The following is a 21,438-nucleotide window of genomic DNA, read 5'->3' on the forward strand; positions in this document are numbered from 1 at the left end:
CAAAATTAATAGTCATATGGACAAATGGGGTTAATTAAGGACAGCCAGCACAAATTTGTTATGGAAACATCATGTTGAATTAACTTGCTGGAGTTTTTTGAAGAGGTAAGAGAAAAGGTTGATGAGAGCAATGCTGTTGATGTGGTGTACATGGACTTCTAAAAGGCGTTTGCTATAGTGCCGCACAACAGACTTGTGAGCAAAGTTATAGCTCATGGAATAAAAGGGACAGGAGCAACACGGGTACAGAATTGGCTGAGTGACAGGAAACAGAGAGTAGTGGTTAATGGATGGTTTTTGGGTTGGAGGAAGGTGGAGTTACCCAGGTGTCAGAGTTGAGAATCTTCGTCTTCCATATATATTATTGACCTACACCTTGGCTACAGGGCACAAGTTTAAAATTTATGAATGATACAACACTTGGAAGCATTGTGAACCGTGAAGAAGAGAATATAAAACTTCAAAAGGAACAGACAAGTTAATGGAATGGGCGGACAACAAGGAGAAATGTGAAATGATTCATTTTGGTGGAAGAACATAGAGAGACAATGTTAAATAAAGGGTACAACTCTAAAGGGGGTGCAGGAGCAGAAGGACCTGGTTATATATGTTTTTTATGTGTATTATTGCTTCTAGGAGTTTCCCTACCACGGAAGTTAAGTTGACTAGCCTGTAGTTTGACGGCTTATCTTTACACCCTTTCTTGAGCAAGGGTGTAATGTTTGTAATTCTCCAGTCCTCTGGCACCACCCCTGAGTCTAAGGAAATCTGGAAAATTAAGTCCAGTGCCTCTAAAATTTCCACCCTCACTTCCCTCAGTATTCTTGGATGCATCTCACCCAGTCCTTTTGCCTTATCAACTTTAAGTATAGACAGTCTATCTAATGCCTCCTCCTTATCAATGTTATATCCTTCTAGTGCATTAGTTGCTTCCTCTTTCACTGTGCCCTGGATAGCATCTTTCTTCCTGAGTAAAGACTGATTATTAATTTAATACCTCAACCATTCCCCCTGCCTCCATGTATAAATATCCTCTTTGTTCTCTAATCGGCCCCACTCCTACTTCTTCCACCTTTTAACTATTAAAGGTAACAGGACAGTTAGAGAGCACAGTTGATAAAGCATAAAGTACACTATGGTTTATTAATAGGAGCATAGAGTACAAAAGCATGAGGTTATGCTGGATTTGTGCAAGAAACTAGTATGGCCTCAGCTGGAGTGTTGCATCCAGTTCTGCATTTTGCACTTTAGGAAAGGTGAAAAGGCATTGGAGAGAGTGCAGAAAAGATTCATGAGAAAGGTTCCAGGGATGAGGAACTTCAATTATGAAGATAGATTGGAGAAGTTGGAACAGGTTTCCTTGGAGAAGAAAAGACTAAGAGGAGATTTGATAAAGGCATTCAAAATCATGAGGGTCTGCATAGAGTAGATAGGGAGAAACTATTCCCGCTGATTAAAGGATCAAGAGTGAGAGGGCGTAGATTTAAAACAATTGACAAAAGAAGAAGAAGTGACATGAGGAAAAGCTTTATCACACAGCAAGTGGTTAAGGACTGGAATGTGTTGCCTCAGAGTGTGGTGGAGGCAAATTCAATCGATGCACCACAAGGGAATTGGACTGAAATCTGAAAAGGAAGAATGTTCAGGGTTATGGGGAGAAGACAGGGGAATGGCATTAGGTGAATTGCTCATTTGGAGAGTGAGTGCAGACACGATGGGCCAAATGGCTTCCTTCTGTGGTGTAACAATTCTGTGATTCTATATAAGGGCATGACCAGAAGACAAAATGATGTACTGATGCAAGGAAATGTTAGCGATGCAGTGAGGAAGGTAACACTAGTGAATATTGCAACTTTACTTAATAGTTCCATTATGCATGTCATGTTAACAATGACGATATACTGTAGGGAAGATTTTTCATGCCCCAGATCACAGAGGAGCAGACATGCACTGGACTGGAAAAGACAATTCTAGTCCACCTCACCAGTTTGCATTTTAGGAAATATATTCCACAGTATCTACCATATCTGCCTATCAAATTTTTCTCCAGATATTTACCTCAACTTTCTCTTGAACTTGCTTGTATAAGCACCCCCCACTGTGTCATTCAGCACTTCAGTCGATAAATTCACTACTTTCTACCTCAATTACTTAAGTTGAAATTGACTTTTACCCTCCCACTTCTAAAATTAAGGCTGTGTTCTCTAGTAAAACCTGTGACTATTTTGAACTTATTTCCATTTATCTTGTCTGTGCTGTTTAGAATCTTGAATGCTCCTATAAGATCAGCCCTGAGTATTCTATTTCTCTAGTCTAAACATTTGCAGTCTTTGCAGCCTCTTCTCATAATCCAGGTGCCTAATTATAGTTATTGCCCTGTCTCAATACAGACTTCTTGTGTTTAAAGACAAAGGGCAGGATTTTCCAGTTGTCGGGTGGGCGAGACGGGCGGGCCCGGAAGCAGCCGGGAAAAGGTCTGCCGCCCACGCTCGGCTCCCAACCGCGATTTCACGCTGGCCAATTAACGGCCAGCCAGCGTGAAAGGCGTGCTGAGAAGTCCAGCGCTACCAGGGGCGGGGACTGGAGAAAATGTGGGCGCTAAAGTCTGCGCATGCGTGGGGGAGTGTGCACTGAAAGCTCCCCAAAGGCACAGAGCTGCCTCAGGGAGCTGAAGAATTGTAGAAACAAAAATAAAGATGTTAAAAATGAGAGAAACATATCCCCACATATGACTCAGTCACATGAACAGAGACATATTAAAAACGATGCTAAAATTTTTTTTTTTTAAATTACGGTTGGAAACCTCATCCTGCCCGTGGATGAGGTTTCATAAAAAATCCAAAGGCCACCTGGCCGATTCGCCCACCTGCCCGCCAACCGTAAGGTTGGACGGGCTGCGAAAAATAGGTTTCAATTAATTGATTAAGGGCCTTAGTCAAGCTCCGAGCCTTTGGGGAGCTTTCAGCGCACAGTGCTTAATTGTCGGCAGTCATGCTGCCGACTCCCGCGCGTGCCCATCGACTGAAATATCGTGCGAGTGCTCGATGACATCGGGATGCTCGCCTGACGTCACCGCGCACTATTTTACGCCCGATCGCGTTGGGCGTGCACCAGCCCGCAGGATGTAAAATTCTGCCCAAAATGTGCACATCATTGAATGGCTTGGACAGGTGGTAGACTCAGCCAAGAGATAACCCCACACAACTGTTTTTCTTCAAAATAGTGCTATGGGACTTTTTATGCCCATGGGAGAGGACAGATGGGGCATTGGTTCCACATTCCATCTGGCTATGGGCCAAGTGCTGGTAAATGGGATTAGGTAGGTAGGTCAGGTGTTTCTCATGTGTTGGTGCAGACTCGATGGGCCGAAGGGCCTCTTCTACACCGTGATTCTGTGATTCTCTGAAAGAGAGCAGCTCCGACAATACAGCACTCTCTCAGTACTGCACTGTGGGATCAGCCTAGATTTGAAGTTCAAGTCTATTCCACAAATTAATGTCCCATTTGTTTTTTACACACAACTAAGAAAAGCAAAGGTCCTCAATGAGAGGAGCATTAAGCATCAGCCAGATACAGGTAAAATTAGATAGTGATTTGTAAACAAAAGCTTTTTTCAGATATTCATATATGAGCATCAACAGCTAGGCCTTGTTCAGAGGGCAATTAAGAGTAAACGACATCGTTGTGAGCTTGGAGTCACATGTAGGCCAGACCAGATTTCCTTCTTAAAAGGGGATTAGTGAGCCAAGTGTGTTTTTATGACAATCTGCAATAGTTTCATAGTCATTATCAGACTTTCAATTCCAGATTTTTTTTGCTGAACTCAAATTTCAACATCTGCTGTGGTAAGACATGAACCCTGCCCCCCAGGGCATTACCCTAGTGACAATACCACTACACCACCACCTCCTCTTAGAAGCAGATGGCAGAGACGGGGTTTGATTTGAGTGGGCATACACAGGGTTTATGCCCAGCATACATGTTACCTTTCTGGAGTTAGCTGGATATATATTTAACTTGCTGGGTGGCAAACAGACAGATTTGGTTTGGGTATTCGTCTTACACCCTGCTCAAATTCATTCGACAAATGGAGGGGTGAAAAATGGCAGCCAACCCAAACCCGCCCATTTCCCACATTCAGTTAAAATGATTCCATTAGACCTTAACAAACCTGTTTCGAAAAGATACATGTTAATATAGATGGTCTCTGATACATTGATAGGTATATTAAGGCAAAATGATATGAATAGAGTGGATAAAAGTAGGGAAAATCCCAAGATATTCTATAAGTATATCAATGGGAAGAGGATAACCAGGGAAAGAGTAGGGCCCATTAGGGACCAAGGGTGGAGCCAGAGGACATCGGTAGAGTGTTGCCCGAATACTTCACATCCGTCTTCACCCAAGAGAATGAAGATGAAGGTATGGAACTCGGGGAGAGAGACTGTGAGGTTCTTGAGCAAATTGGTATAGGGAGTGACAAGGTATTGGAGGTGTTGGCAGGTTAAAAGTGGACAAATCTCCAGGTCCGGATGATTTGTGTCCCAGACTGCTGAGAGAGGCAAGGGAGGAGATCGCAGGGGCTCTGACCCAAATTTTTAATTCCTCTCTGACCACGGGGGAGGTGCCAGAAGACTGGAGAACAGCTAATGTGGTTCCACTATTTAAGAAGGGCTGTAGAGATAAGCCAGGGAACTACAGACCAGCGAGTCTCACGTCAGTGGTAGGGAAACTATTGGAGAAAATTCTGAAGGAGAGAATCTATCTCCACTTGGGGAGGCAAGGTTTGATCAGGGATAGTCAACATGGCTTTGTCAGAGGGAGGTCATGCCTAACAAATTTGATTGAATTTTTTGAGGAGGTGACCAGGTGTGTAGATGAGGGTAGTGCAGTTGATGTAGTTTATATGGATTTCATCAAAGCCTTTGACAAGGTCCCACATGGGAGGCTTATAAAGAAGGCAAATGCACATGGGATACAGGGTAATTTGATAAGGTGGATTCAAAGTTGGCTTAGTTGTAGGAGACAGAGGGTGATGACAGAAGGATGCTTTAGTGACTGGAAGCCAGTGTCCAGTGGCATATCACAGGGATCTGTGCTGGGTCCCATATTATTCGTCATTTATATAAACGACATATATGACTATGTGGGGGTAGGATTAGTAAGTTTGCGGATGACACAAAGATTGGCCGGGTGGTTAACAGTGAGGATGAGTGTCTTGGGCTACAGGAAGATATAGACGGGATGGTCAAATGGGCAGATAAGTGGAAGATGGAATTTAACCCTGAAAAGTGTGAGGTGATACACTTTGGAAGGAGTAATTTGACAAAGAAGCATTCAATGAACGGCATGACACTGGGAAGTTCTGAGGAACAAAGGGACCTTGACGTGTGTGTCCATAGATCTCTGAAGGCAGAGGGGCATGTTAGTGGGATGGTGAAAAAGGCATATGGGACACTTGCCTTTATCAATCGAGGCATAGATTACAAAAGTAAGGAGGTTATATTGGAGTTGTAAAGAACCTTGGTGAGGCCACAGCCGGAGTACCGTGTGCAGTTCTGGTCACCACATTATAGGAAGGATGTGATTGCACTGGAGGGAGTGCAGAGGAGATTCACCAGGATGTTGCCTGGGATGAAACATTTAAGTTATGAAGAGAGGTTGAATAGACTTGGGTTTTTTTTGTTGGAGCAGAGAAGATTGAGGGGCGACCTGATTGAGGTGTACAAGATTATGAGGGGCATGGACAGGGTGGATAGGGAGCAGCTGTTCCCTTAGTTGAAGGGTCAGTCACAAGGGGGCATAAGTTCAAGGTGAGGTGCAGGAGGTTTAGGCGGGATGTGAGGGAAAACGTTTTTACCCAGAGGGTAGTGACGGTTTGGAATGCGCTGCCTGGGAGGGTGGTGGAGGCGGGTTGCCTCACATCCTTTAAAAAGTCCCTGGATGAGCACTTGGCTCGTCATAACATTCAAGGCTATGGGCCAAGTGTTGGTAAATGGGATTAGGTAGGTAGGTCAGGTGTTTCTCACGTTTCAGTGCCAACTCGATGGGCTGAAGGGCCTCTTCTGCACTGTGTGATTCTGTGATTCTGTGAAAAGCAAAATACAGCAGATGCTGGAAGTCTGAAAAAAAACAGAAAATGCTGGAAAAACTCAGCAGGTCTAACAGCACCTGTGGAGAGAAAGCAGAGTTAACGTTTCGAGTCCATATGACTCTTCTTCAGAGCTGTATCATTGAGGAGGGAGTAATACCCAGTAGAAATTCGAGTGTTGATCTCAGTAATAATACAGTATTAGGAGCAACTCTCATGAATCCCCTCATTGCTATTACGGATGCTCTGGATGTCTTCAATCTCCAAGAGGCACTGAAGGACAGAATCTTATAGATACTGATAGAAACTTATAGATAGCCAGTGTTATATCCTCAGATGGATCACTTGGCATTATGTCACTACATTGCTTGCAATGCACAGGAACAGCCAACATATCATTAGCAGCTCTATATTATTATGTAGCCCTTGCACAAGCGACCATAGATAAGAACAAGGGACAGCGCAAGCAGAGGCAACATTGGTGGCAGCAGTAAAGTGAGAGGTGCAACAATACTCGACAATTATAATAAAGGTCATTTGACTGCTCAACTCGGACTTTATTCACTAACTTCCTTCTTTGGAACCATGCCGACTAAATTTATATCCTACACGACTCAGGAGGGGCAGAATGTGTTTTTGTCCTCTGCCTTGTACCTGCTGATACAGTTGGTTAATATAGAAGCTGGCATTTTTGTGCTTATTTCTGTTTTTGTGAGACTTTTCCGGTTCTGACTTGACATTCAAGCTTCCAGCACTGTGCTACTGGCTGGCTGGTGTAGCTGGAACTGGCTGAATGCTACAGGGCTGACCAAATGCTAGCAGGCTGGTTGGCTATGGCTGGGGAACTGCTGCTGCTGACTGTATGGCTCCCACTTGCTTTCTGTTAAGGTTGCTTGGCTGCTCCTACTATTGGCTGGCTGACTGTTGATCTCTGCTTTTCGTTGTATAATGACATTTTCACAATTATTACGTTTTAACAAAATAAAACAAATTTCCTACACATACATTTTCAAGGTTTCCAAGCTGAAGTGATTTAACTTGCTGCAAGTATTTTGGTTTGAGGAAGTCCTTCATTTTGCTCTGTTCCTCTTTATATGACTGCCTGTTCCAGGTATCTGTTCCTGTTCCTCCTATCTCACTTCAATATCTTCATTAGGTACAAAAGCAATAATACTCCTTATCCAATATGTATGTATATTTTTATGTATTTATGCATTTTGTAGGTCTTTCCTAATTTGTTTGGTCTTTGTGCTTACTAGGCATTGTTCTGGCATGTCACAATGATAAACAAACCTTGCATGACATACAGTGACCAGGATTTATTAAAAAAACTGCAATATTATACTATACAGTACTTATTTCCATCTATCCATTTTCACACCACTTTTCCAGGTGAGGGTCACAGTGGCATATAGTTGAGCAGGGTCGACTAGACTTCCCTTTCCTCAGCCACAGATTCCAGCTTCTCCTGGAGGATTCCCAGGCATTCCCAGATCAGTCAAGTGATGTCATCCCTCCAGCGTGTCCTGGGTTGGCCTTGAGGTCTCGCCCAGTGGACCGTGTTGAGTACAGCTCCAGCAGGAGCTAACCAGGGGGCATCCTTATCAGCTGCCCAAAACACCTCAACTGGCCCCTCTCGATCCGGAGGAGCAGCGACTCTACTCCAAGGCTCTTCCAGATTGCCGAACTCCTCACCCTGTCCCAGAGAGTATGTCCAGTAACCCTGTGGAGAAACTTCATGTCCGCCGCTTGTACCTGCAATCTTATCTTTTCAGTCATTACCTACAGTTCATGACCACAGGTGACGATGGGGTCATAGATCAATGGGTAAACCGAGAGCTTTGTCCTAAAACTCAGCTCCCATTTCACCACCACGGCCCAGTAAAGCGCCCGCAGAACTGAAGCTGTTGCACCAATCTGCTGGTCAATCTCACGCTCCCCCCGCCATCACTTGCGAACAAGATCCCGACATACTTGAACTCCTCCACTAAGAGAAGCTGTTCCTCCCTCACCTAGAGGGAGCAACCTACTCTTTTCCAGGAGAGAACCATGACCTCAGATTTTTAAAAACTCATTCACAGGATGTGGGCTTCGCTGGCTGGGCCAGCATTTATTGCCCATCCCTAGTTGCCCTTGAGAAGGTGGTGGTGAGCTGCCTTCTTGAACCGCTGCAGTCTATGTGGTGTAGGTATACCCACAGTGCTGTTAGGAAGGGAGTTCCAGGATTTTGAACCAGTGACAGTGAAAGAATGGCGATATATTTCCAAGTCAAGATGGTGATTGGCTTAGAGGGGAACTTCCAGGTAGTGGTTTTCCCATCTATCTGCTGCCCTTGTCCTTCTAGATGGTAGTGGTCATGGGTTTGGAAGGTGCTGTCTAAGGAGCCTTAGTGAATTCCTGCAGTGCATCTTGTAGATGGTACACTCTGCTGCTTCTTGAATCAAGGCTGTAAAGAGGTCAGGAGCTGTGGCCCTGGCAGAACCCAAACTGGGCTTCACTGAGCAGGCTATTGCTAAGCAAGTGCTGTTTGATAGCACTGTTGATGACCCCTTCCATTACTTTCCTGATGAGGTGTTGGTCTGCATCCCAGCCGCATCACACTTGGCAGCAAAACATTCAAGTGCGCATTAGAGATCAGAGCCGGATGATGCAAGAAGCACAACATCATCTGCAAACAGCAGAGGTGTACTTATTTTCAGAATGCTAAATTCCCCAACATACTAGTAAATATTCCACATAGAATTCCACATCGTACAAGCAGAATTTAATTTATGAACCTGGCAATATTATACAAGTTGGACATTTGTTACAACTGTTTTCAGCAGGCATGCTCAGTGTATTGGTGCCAATATTTTAGAAGGAAAAACTGCACTTAAAGCATTGCTTTTCAATCTAGAATCCCTGGGCTTGGATGAGGGGTTCTCAGAAGTCATCACTGCCAAAATATTCTCGATTTATTTTTGTATTTGACTGAGGATCAAATTATTTTGGTTGCATGTACTTAAAAAATAACGCCCTTCTGCAATTGCATAGCGCTGTTTTTCTAGTTTGAGAGACTTTTTAAGTTAGTGCAATGATCCACTGCCGATTAACTGTCAAGATTCCTGGAAGTATTTTAATTTTAAATTGATTTACCCAACCAATAACTCATTGAATCACACTGATCAAATACACTTTAATATCGTGTGATGTGTTTTTTTGTTCTTGATTCATTATCCCAAACTACCTGATGACAGACCTGTTCCCACCGTAGCTCTTCACAGAATTGATACAGTGCACATGGATTGCTGTTCTCAGATCTCAGATCTAATAGAAGTTTGGAAGGCCATTGTAAGTGCCCTGCAAGATTTTTTGGCACTAGGTCGAACTGAGTTTTATTAAAGATAATACAGGGCTGACCAAATGCTAGCAGGCTGGTTGGCTATGGCTGGGGAACTGCTGCTGCTGACTGTATGGCTCCCACTTGCTTTCTGTTAAGGTTGTACAAAATGAATACAGATTTAATTAGTATTTAGTTGAACACTCCAACTTCCTACCCATGTTAGCCAAATTGTACATGAAGAGATTCCTGATGCTACTGATAGGAGGCGCTGTGATCACCCGTGACCGCTCTTACCTGATCCAACCTTCAGGTTGCTTCGCCTTCTGGCCCTCCCATTGGCCCGCAAGCCTCATGAATATGCTCAGTCGTTAATTATTCCGGCAATCCCCTAAGTTGTTTGGCGGCTCGCCCCGTCAATCAGCAAAGCTCCGCGCTCCGATTGGCCAGGCGTCTTGACCCCCGCTCCCTACCAATGGGGGATGGCGGTTATCGGGAGGGGCGGGGAGGAGGCGTGATTGGGGCTGAGGGTGGTCGGATGGGCGGGGTTATGGCGGCGGTTGCGGTCCCGCCCAGCCCCCTGGCGCTGGCTCAGCTGCCCTGAGGTGTGAGGCCGCCACTCGGATGGTGAGTGTCTGCTTGGCGGGGGTCGGGGGGGTGGTGTAAAAGGCGTCCGGTCACTTTCAGCTCGAGCGGAGTCGGTTGGGGTGAGGTGGGGGGTTTATTATTATTTCCCCCCCCCCCACCTCTTTTGAAAAAAAAAACCGTGACACTAAATAGTTTTTATTATTTTCTGGAGATTTTAAAGAGAGGGAGAGATTTCTGTGAGAAATCCACACCTAACATTGAAAGGAAAAGGAATTGACGTGGGGAGAGAGAGAGAAGCAGCAGCTGTTGTTGGGGTTTGGATTGTAGACGGTGCCCGGGAGGGGATGGCAGGGTCCGGAGCGGGGAATGGCGGCCTCCTCCCTCTCCCTCTCCTCAACTACCACCACTACTGAAGGAGGCTCTCTCCGGGCGACACACACACCGGGACCGGGAGACTGCGGCCGTCCGTCCGCCCGCCCGCCTCAGGTGAGGGGGGGTGAAGGGGAAGATCAGCCGGCAGCGTGAGGCACACACACACACACAGACACTCACAGACAGACACACTCACAGACAGACACACACACTCACAGACAGACACAGACAGACACTCACACAGACACACACAGACACAGACAGACAGACACACACTCACAGACACACACACAGACAGACACACACACAGACAGACACTCACACAGACAGACACACACACTGACAGACACTCTCACACACAGACACACTCACAGACACACACACAGACACACTCACAGACAGACACACACACTCACAGACACACACACAGACAGACACTCACACAGACAGACACACACTCACAGACACACACACTCACAGACACACACAGACAGACACACACAGACACAGACAGACAGACACACACTCACAGACACACACACTCACAGACACACACACTCACAGACACACACACTCACAGACACACACACAGACAGACACACACACAGACAGACACACACTCACAGACACACACACTCACAGACACACATTCACAGACGGACACACAGACACACAGACAGACACACTCACAGACACACACACTCACAGACGGACACACACACACTCAGACACACAGTGCAGTCAGAGGGAGGTAACACTGCCGGCAGCAGCAGCAGCAATAATCACCCACCGTGCTTTTATCATTCTCTTCACTCTCCTGTGTTTTTTTTAAACCTACAAGCGATGTGTTTGAATGGGATATAAATAGAACAAAGTCATTGCTTCCATTCCCCATTCGAGGGGGGAAAAAAGAGAAAGAGAGGGAGAAAATGCATCCTTGGCATTGGCAACCACTTCTGTATATATCATCATGTCTACAGAGAAAACTTCAATTATATCACAATTTGCTATAAATATTGTAAAAGGGTTTGGGGGTAGGGGTAGGGGTGGTATGGGGAGGTGGTGGGTGGTTTAATGTTGTGTCATCTTATCGCCAGAGCAACGCGCAAGGAGGGATGGTTTGGTTTTTTTTTGTGTGTGTGTCTCATGCTTTTCCTCCAGGAAAACAAAAGGATAATATCGTGTGTGTGTGTGCTTACTGTATCAGGTGGAATCATTGCTGGAGGATGCTGAAACAAAAGGGTGTGTGCAGAGTTTGGTCCCAGGGTTGAATGTGGCAGGAGGGATTCATCACTTTTCCAGAAAATTGGAATTTCGTGGAGAAATCAGTGGCGCTGGGAGATATTTTTGAATTCGAGTATGTGTGTGTCCACGACATTCCCGTGGCCCCATATTAAAATCAAATCAAGATACTGTTTTTGATAGGGAGGTTCGCTTAGCCCCTGGATAATGGCAGATTAAGCTGGGAAAGGGAAATCATTTTGAGATATGTCTGTTGATAATTGAAATTAAAATGTCAGTTGACATAGTTTTAAAATAATAATCCCCATCCTGTGCTTGGGAAAAATAACCTGATGAAAATATGAATAATTCACAGATGTCATGATGAATCATTCATTTCCATGGAATTCTAAAATATAAATGATGTGCAAAAAAGACTTGTGTTTGTAATTAAATATTGAAAGCTGTTGATTCGCTACCTGCTGTCTTCTAGTCTTTGGTTAAAATAACTCCGTGTGCCAAGTGCATAATTTAAATTTGTACACCCAGAGTAGATATATGTTATGGTAGCTACGTATAAAGTTGGAGTGTTTGATTATTGCTGATTTTTTGTTTGGAATCCAGGAAAGTGAGGTTAGCCACTGGCAGTAAATATATTGGTTTAATATCTGTGTTATACGTAAAAGGAAGAGGTGCGCAAGTGATTTATTCCCATGATTGGACTAATATAAAGTTGACAGTTTAATGGTGGGTATATCTAAGCTCATTGTTACGCACAAGACCTTTTTGCACAAAGTGTGATAAGATAAATAAAAGTACTTTGGTCTTCTATCCCTGCAACGTAGCTGTGAGCTTCAAAAAACATTTTTTAAAAAAATGTTGTACAAGCTTGTATGCTTTTGCATGTACTGGTGAAATACAGAGTACATGCCCCTATCCAGGTTGCATAATATTTGCAGGTACATGCATTGAGAGCTCTGTATTTTGCTACAATTCTTACTAGTTGGCAGGACTTTTTCTGTCAAGAGTTGTGGGTTGCAGGGAAGGAAGAGTGAGGATATACTGCATTAAACTTTAAGGGAGCCAAATATCCTATATTTCAACATTGACTTGACATCAACAACATAATCAAATTATTCAGACACTTTTTTCCTCGTCACTTGAAATACTGGATTTCTTAGCTCTTGGAATGGATTATCTTTGTTTTAGTAAGGTTGGGAACCTCAGTAGTAAAATTAAGTCTTCACTTGTAGGAGGGCAAAGACTGTGCCAATTTATAAAAGGTTGCAAAACAATCCTCCTTGGAACTACAGGCCTGAGAACTGGGAAACCATGGTAGGTAAAACAAAGGGCAACCTGAAGAAAAGAGAAAAAAATTAGCAAAGAAGCATAGACTAATAAGAGAGTGTCAGTATGGCATTGAGAGAAATGTTAATGTCTGATAGATCTACTGGATTTTTTTTGAAGAGGTAACAAACTTTGTGGACAAGGAAAATGTTATATATTTATCTTTTAGCAAATATTAGTACAGTGCCATACATAAGGTCCAAAACCAAGAAATTGGGGTGAGCATGATGCTTCTGAAGTGTTTGGAAATTGGCTGAATTGGAAGAAGCATAAAAATTGTAGCTTTATGTGGAGATGCATAAAAATGCGAGTAGATGACTAGAAGTGTACCTTGGGTGCTTTTTTTTAACAATGTATAAGCACATGATTTAGAAATCGAAACAGTTATTTGTATCACGTTGGCTGTTAGAAAACTGGAGGGACTGCTTTCAAATATCATAGACCAAAGGGATCAAAAGGGACTGTGGGATTTGAATAGATTAGGATGTTGGTCTGACAAGTGGCACATCTTGTTTAATGTGCATAAGTGCAGGTTGAATAAGCATTGGAAATGAATAATTAAACCATATTGGTTTACAGGACAGAATGTAAGGACCTGGAAATATTGGCTGATAGCATGCTAAAACTGTGTTTTGTTTTAGCCAATCATGGGATGTGGACATTGGCATTTATTGCCCTTTGAAGTTGGTGGTGAACTGCCTCTTTGAATTGCAGCAGTCCTTGTGGTGAAGGTATACCACAGTGATTTCCAGGATTTTGACCCAGCAATGACGAACAAACAGTGATATATTTCTAAGTCAGGATGGTGAATGACTTGGTGGGGAACTCGTAGGTCCCCATCATCAAAGGTCCAGCTTCCCCACCATGATTGTCAACAGTGCAGTATCCTCACCATTACTGTGAACAATGCAGTATCCCAACCATCACTTTCAACAGAGCAGCATCCCAGCTATCACTGTCAACAATGCAGTGACATGCAGTATCCCCACGTCACTGTCAACCAGAGTCAACTTGCCAACCAGTCAGCACCCCTTTTCTCATGTAGTATGAATTGTTGTTCCCTTTGAAATTTGGCAATCTTGCATCTGTCCTGATGAGAGCAAGATGAAAATCTTTGACAGCATGTCTTTTTTTTTCAGCAATACAGCATTTTTTAAATTGAGATTTGAGGTTGCTAGTTTGGAGAGAGATGGTGATTGCTGTTCACAGGGGTCCTTCTTATTTTATCATTCAGGATGTAGACATCACTGGCAAGGCTTGCATTTATTGTCCAGCCCTTTTTACTCTTGAAAAGGTGGTAATGGGTCGCCTTCTTGAACTGCTGCAGCCCATATGGTGAAGGTACACTCACAGTGCTTTCAGGTAGGGAACTCCAGGATTTTGACCTTGCAAAAAATGAAGGAGTGTCAATATATGTCTCTGTCAGGGTGGGGTCTTGACTTGCAAGTGATGGTGTTGCCATGCAGCTGCTGCTTTTGTCCTTCTATGTGGTAGAGGTTGATGGTTTGGTAGATGCTGCTGCTGAAGTTTTGTTGACTTGCTGCAGAACGTCCTGTAAATAGTACGCACTGCAGCCACGGTAAGTCAGTAGTGGAGTGGGCAGAAGCTAAGCTATTAGGTTGGCTGCCCTGTCAAGTAATTGCTTTGTCTAGATGTTAAGTTACTTACGCCCTGTCGCTGCTGCATCTATTTAGGCAACTTGAGAGTATTCTCTCTCAATTTTGACTCGTGACTTGTAGGTACTGGAGACACGTTTGGGAGTAAAGAGGTGAGCCAGTTGTCACAGAATATCCAGCCTCTGAACTGTTTTAATAGCCATAGAATCATAGAATGGTTCCAGCACAAAAGGAAACTGTTTGACCCATCATGCCATTGCCAGCTGTCTGCGGGAGCAACTCGGCTAGACCAGCACCCCCGCCCATTCCCCGTAGTCCTGCAAATCCACGAATGAATTTGCTTCCAGCATACTCTCAGGCAGTGCATTTCAGATCAGAATCACTCATTGCGTTTAAAAACAAAAAGCTTTTCCTCATGTCTCCATTGGTTCTTTTGCCATTACCCTTACTTATATCTGTATCCCCTTGTTCTTGACCTTCCTGCCAATGGAAACAGCTTCTCGTTATATACCCTATCTGGACCCTACATGCTTTTGAATGCCTCTATCAAATCTCCTTTCAACCTTATGTCTATTTTAAATTTCAGGCCAATGGTAACCCTCAAGATGTTGATGGGAGGCATTTTGGTGATGGTAATGCCATTGAATGTCAATGGACAATTGTTAGGTTCTCCCTGGGAACTGGTTGTTGACTGCCACTTAATCACATGCCACATGAATGTTACTTGCCACTTAACCAACCAAAACCTAGATTTGGCATGACTGCTTCATTATTTGAGGAATTACAAACAGAACTGAATGCTGTCCATCATCCCCGCTTCTGTAATCTCCTGCAGCCCCATAACTCTCTGAGATATCGGCACCCATCTAATTCTGGCCTCTTGAGGTGCCTAATTTTAATCATTCCATTATTGGTGACTGGCTTCAGTTGCCTTGCCCCCAAGCTCTGGGATACTCTCCCAACACCTCTGCCTCTCTACCTTGCTTTCCTCCTTTTAGACATTCCTTAAAACCTACTTCTGACTAAGCTTTTGGTCATCTCCTCTAATATTTTCTAATGTGCTTGATGTCACACTTTGTTTTATAAAGCTCCTGTGAAGTGCGGTTAGAATGTTTTATTATGTTAAAGGTGTTATTAAATACAACTTGTGGTCTTTGTTGGAACTACAGCTATTTCCCCAATACTCAAATGATCTGAATTTAGGAATTGAGGGAACAAAATCAAAGTTGACTGGTGACACCAAATTGTTAGGATGGCTGTGAAAGATTGGAGGATGATATAGGTGGATTTAGCAGATTATGTGTAGAAATTAGTGTAGTAATACATTTTGGAGGTAGTAATAGGGAAAGGAAGTGCACCAGCTGTGGCTCAGTCCATAGCACCCTCGCCTTTGAATCAGAGGGTTGTGGGTTCATGTCCCACTCCCGGAAAACCAAGAACTGTGATTGTACTCAAAGAGTTGCAATCTGTGACTGTTGATAACTCGAAAGAGTATAAACGGTAAGAATTTAAATAAATGAGGAGAAGGCCAGAGATAACTGTACCAATACATAAATCATTAAACGTGGAAGAACAAGTAGTTAAGGTTTAGAAATGGCATGCAAATTCTTTGGTTTTGTATCTAGAGGCAGAGAGAACAAATTGAGGAAATAATGCTGAATTTGTATAAAACCATAGTCTGGTAATTGAAACAGTGTGTATAATCTTAATTACTATAAGAACAATATAAAAGTAATGGGAAAAGTGTAATCAAGATATGACGAGATGAAGGATTTCCATTACGGAGAAAAACTGAAAAGCAAAAGCATTAAAAAGATTCTATAAAATTCTGGTGGGCAGATACCAAAAACTACTTTTCATTGGTCAGTGAGATGATGGTTGTTAATGGACTAGCAATCCAAAGGCATGTGTTCAAATCCCACTGTGTGCTGGAGAATTTAAATTTTTTAAAATAAAAACCTGCAGTTGGGGGAAAATATTAATCAGTAATAGTGACCATGAAATCACTTTTCTTTGTAAAACCCAACTGGCTCACTAACTCCCTTTAGGGAAGACCCAGTCTGGTTGATATGTGACTCCAGACCCACAGCAATGTGACTCTTAACTGCCCTCTGAAATTACCTAGCAAACCACTTGTTTGTATTCAAGGAGGTGGCTCACCAGCACCTTCTTGAGGGCAAGTGGGATGGGAAATAAATACTGGCCTTACCAGCGAGGTCCACATTGTTTGAATAAAATAAAATTGCAAAGAAAAAGTTTTAAAAGTGAAATACGAAATTCTGTCAAAAACAGTTCAAGCAGTGTCGATAAATGTTTTGTTCTTTCATGGGATGTGGGCATTGCTGGCTAGGCCAGCATTTTTATTGCCCATCCCTAATTAACCTTGAGAAGGTCGGGATGAGTCACCGCCGCCTTGAACTACTGCGGTCCATGTGGTGTAGATACACCTACAGTGCTGTTAGGGAGGGAGTTCCAGGATTTTGACCCAGTGACAGTAAAGGAGGAGCGATATAATTCCAAGTCAGGATGGTGGATAACATGGAGGGTAATTTGCAGATGGTGTTGTTCCCATGCATCTGCTGCTCTTGTTCTAGATGGTAGAGGTCGTGGGTTTGGAAGATGCTGTCAGTGGAGTCTTGGTGAGTTGCTTGTAAAAGTGAATTACTTGCTTGGAAAACTGAAGCTTGAAGGTGGCTGGGTGTGGTCAGGAAAATGGGATTAAGCTAGGTGGATCTTGGGGACAAACATTGGCATGGACCTGGATGGTTGATTGGTTCGTTGCTGTAACATGCAATGATTCAAGATTTGAAGGGGCATAGGTAAAATTAACACTAATGATTGCTATAATTACAAGCTGGTACATAATCACAATCTACAAGACCAATGGGTATTGATTTCAAAGGAGGAAGGTGATCAGAAAGTTTAAACTTAATTGTTTATACAGTCTGGTTTGTGCCGTTGCGGGGCCAGCCGGCAAGCTTGTCATCATGGGACTAGTGTGCTGTTGCAGGGCAATCGTGGGGGCTAGTGTGCCTGCAGGTGGTGGCTAGTGTGTCGTTGTGGGGCCAGCTGGGTGATGGGCAGAGCTAGTGAGCTGTTGCGGGTTGGCATGGATTTAATTGTTTTTTATTGGCATCTGGGAATAATTAACCTTTCCCATGCTAGCATTTTCATATAGGTGCTCTGGGTGGTCACACTCATTCAAACTCTTTCCTTGTTTCTGTAAAAATATGTCTGTGATTGACCAGCCCACGTTTAAGATGGAGCCATGTCAGTCTTCAATATCTGAGCATTCAGTTAACTTTAAGACAACTCTTCAACCTGTTTTCAGCCACTGAAATTCCATTTTTAAAGTTTTGCTACCAATGCCCAAATGGACAAGTAGCTCTGACTGATAGCGTGATGAGTACAGATTCAACAGTAGACTTCAGATGGTTATTAGATCAATGCTTGAAACAGAACAATTTGTAGGGATGTGGGGAAAGAGCAGTGAAATGAAACTAACTGGATTTCTCTTTGATAGAGGCAATGCAGACTAGCTGGGTGGAATTGCGTCCTTTGGAGCTGCTTCGCTGGTTTGTGTCGATGTGGACAGGCTGGTTTGCATTGATGAAATACTTGTTTGTTTCAGGCCTCTGGCGATAATTAACCCTTCCAGTTCCAGCAGTATTTATCCAGGTGCTCTGGATAAATATATTCAATGACCATACCTCCCATGTTTCATGTAAAAATATGATGATTGATCTGTTGACATTTATGGTGGAACCATGTAGTTTTCAATGTCTGGGCTTTCAGTTGGCTTCAAAACAACCCTTCTCAGCTGTTTTCAGCTACTGAAAATGTATTTTTAAAGTTTTGCTCCCAATTCCCAAATGGGAAACTCTTTCGAGTTATCAACAGTCACAGATTGCAACTCTTTTTGAGTACAATCACAGTTCTTGGTTTCCGGGAGTGGGTCATGAACCCACAACCCTCTGATTCAAAGGCGAGGGTGCTATGAACTGAGCCACAGCTGACACCTCCTAAGTGGCACTGCCTGATGGGGTGATGGATCCAGATCTAATTGTAGCCATCAAAGGGAATTGGATAAACCTTGCAGAGGAACAATTAATGATGCGAAGAAAGGGCAGTGGAATGAAACGAACTGGATTGTTACTTGAAAGAACTGGTTCAGGCATATTGGGCTGAATGACCGCTTCTTATGCTGTTCTAATCTGATCCATATATTGGACATATTACCTAGGAAGGTAGTATAGGTGGTTATTGTTGGTAAATTATACACATTTGCAAGGGGAAAAGTGATTGGTATGCAAGACAGAACATGTATGACCATTTTTGAGCAATGATTTGATCTCTAGGTGATAAATTTATGGAAACCCAAGTAGAAGGAGGAAAAGTCTGATGCTGGAAATTTAATTTGGCAATTAATTTAAAGCTGATACACTCAAGACTAATGTGGTAATGAAGTCACCCACTGACATAAAATAAATGTTCCATGGGAAAAGCGGAGGAGTGGGGGGGATACAGAATCTTCCTGCCACTGCTTTCCTGTCATCCATTTTTCATTGGAATATAATTTTTTTCTTCAGGGCCTTCTCCTTTTCAGATGTATTTTATGTGGTAATGAACTTTAGGTAGATTGTAAATACTGGAGCCAAGAGTGGAGGGATAAACAGTTGTGTGCTGATGCAGTGTAGGAGAAGGATCATAAGATGATATGGTAACCATGGAGATAGCCACAAACTAATTCTTCAGGTGGGAAACAATAGACCTACATTCAATTGCTTTCATACCATTTGTCCTAGAAAACAACAGTAAAATTGAATAGGCAGAGAAATTGAACGTTTGCCATCCAACACTGGATAAATATATGAAACACACATCTGGGGGTAATCCGGTTTGTTTCCTGAGTGCATAAATCATCTACAGCTTTTCAGGTTCTATCCTCAAATGAAATAAATCCAAAGATCTTACTGCCTCATTCTGTCTTGATATAAAAGGATGAAATTGACCCTTTTTATTTTTGTGCAGTTCTTAAGAACTATAAAGTTTTTGTCACTCAATATTAATCTGCTTGTTTGCTGAAAATATAAGGGCAGGAAATGATAATCTAAGTGCTAACAACGCAAGCCCACTACATGTCAGAAAAGGGTGCAGAATTTGGGATACAGTGCTGTAGATCTATCTCTGACCTGCGCTTGTATGTAGTGAGGATGGTAATTTCTGCCATATAGCGCTGACTTCAAATGTTTGTGTTAATTTATGTCTAAATCTTGTCATTACATTAAAATACACATTTTAAGACATTGATTAAGGTACAACTTTTCCCCCTCAAATAGTTTTTTAATCTGCAGTTCCACTTATTAAAAGTGACATGCTCAGGTTGATTATCACCTGCCTTCAAATAAAATATAATCCTTCGATTACCAGTAGTCTCTTTCAAAAGTGAGCATAATTGCTTATTCTTTCACATCCATAATGTAATGTCTATTCATGATATTGCAAATGGCGTGCAACAACTTAGATTTATGTAATGCATTTAAAGTAGAAAAGTGATTTGTAGAGGTTTGATGAAGAACCCATTATTCGTTCTTGCATTAACACAGTGTTTCCTGAGCTAACTGGCTATTTAATATTTCAATTAATGGTTAAGGAGCAATTAAAGAACACAGACATGTAGCATTTTTATTCTAAAATTGTTGAAATGTGGCAACAGTGTGACAGCTGCTGGAAGGTGGTTTTTTTCTTGGAATATTATAACAATGGTGCAGATTTTTGTTGGTTTATTCTGAGAAAATGGCAAGTGAAGATAATTTCTGTTATTTCTAGGATGTGGATTATGTTAATACTGTTTTCAGGGGAAGTGTTAGAATCATAGAATGTTTACAGCAGGGGGCCATTTAGTCCATTGTGTGCGTGCCAGCTCTCCAAGAACAACACAGATAGTTCCACATCCCTACCTTTTCCTTGTAGCCCTGCAATTTTTTTTAATTCCGATAATTAACCTGTTCCCTTTGAAAGCCACGATTGATTCTGCCTCCGCCACATTCTCAGGCAGTGCATTCCAGATCCTAACCTCTCACACGTGTAAAAGGAAAATGTTTTCTTCATGTTTCCTTTGGTTTTTTTGCCATCCTCTTTAAATCAGTGTCCTCTAGTTCTCATCCCTTACACCAATGAGAACAGTTTTTCTCTATCTACTCTGCCCAGACCCCTCATGATTTTAAACACCTGTATCAAATCTCCCCTCAACCATCTCTTTTCTAAGGAGAACAACCCAGCTTCTCCAACCTGCTGACATAACTGAAGTCCCTCATCCCTTCTCTTAAATCATTCCTGCACCTTCTGCCCAGAGTTGACCACAATACTCTAACTGAGACCAAACCTGTCTTTTTTTTAAACATTTACCATAGCTTCCTTGCTTTTGTAATCTATGATTCTATAAATCTCAGGATCCCATATGCCTTGTTAACCACTTTCTCGTCGATGTGTGCACATATATATAACTCCCTTTGCTCTTGCACCCCCTTTAGAATTGTATCCTTTTTAAATATTACCTCTCCTCATTCTTCCTACCAAAATATGTCACTTCACACCTCTTTACATTAAATTTCACCTGCCCATGTGTCCGCATTTCACCAGCCTGCCTATGTCCTCTTGAAGTCTATCACTGTCCTTCTCTCAGTTCACAGTATTCCAAGTTTTGTATTATCTCTATATTTTGAAATAGTACTCTGCACACCCAAGTCTAGGTTATTAATATATATCAAGAAAAACAATGGTCTTGGTACTGACCTCCGGGGATCCCCACTGTGTGCCTGCCTCCAGTCTATAAAACAATTGTTCACTTCCCTGTCACTAAACTAACTTTATATCCTTGCTTA

The 21,438-nt window shown here is 42.7% G+C and overlaps 1 protein-coding gene across 2 annotated transcripts in view; it reads left to right on the plus strand.

Annotated features, from left to right (window-relative positions):
• The first annotated feature begins 9,943 nt into the window (after positions 1-9,943).
• The window catches only part of LOC144668069 (protein TANC2-like), a 923,845-nt gene continuing 912,350 nt past the window's right edge, over positions 9,944-21,438 (plus strand). For both annotated transcript variants that reach the window (XM_078529835.1, XM_078529836.1), the window contains exon 1: positions 9,944-10,037. The gene's annotated coding sequence lies outside the window, so the exon portion shown is untranslated. The remainder of the gene's footprint in view (positions 10,038-21,438) is intronic.

Source organism: Cetorhinus maximus, chromosome 25, assembly GCF_964194155.1.
Source record: "Cetorhinus maximus chromosome 25, sCetMax3.hap1.1, whole genome shotgun sequence".
Classification (NCBI taxonomy): Eukaryota; Metazoa; Chordata; class Chondrichthyes; order Lamniformes; family Cetorhinidae; genus Cetorhinus; species Cetorhinus maximus.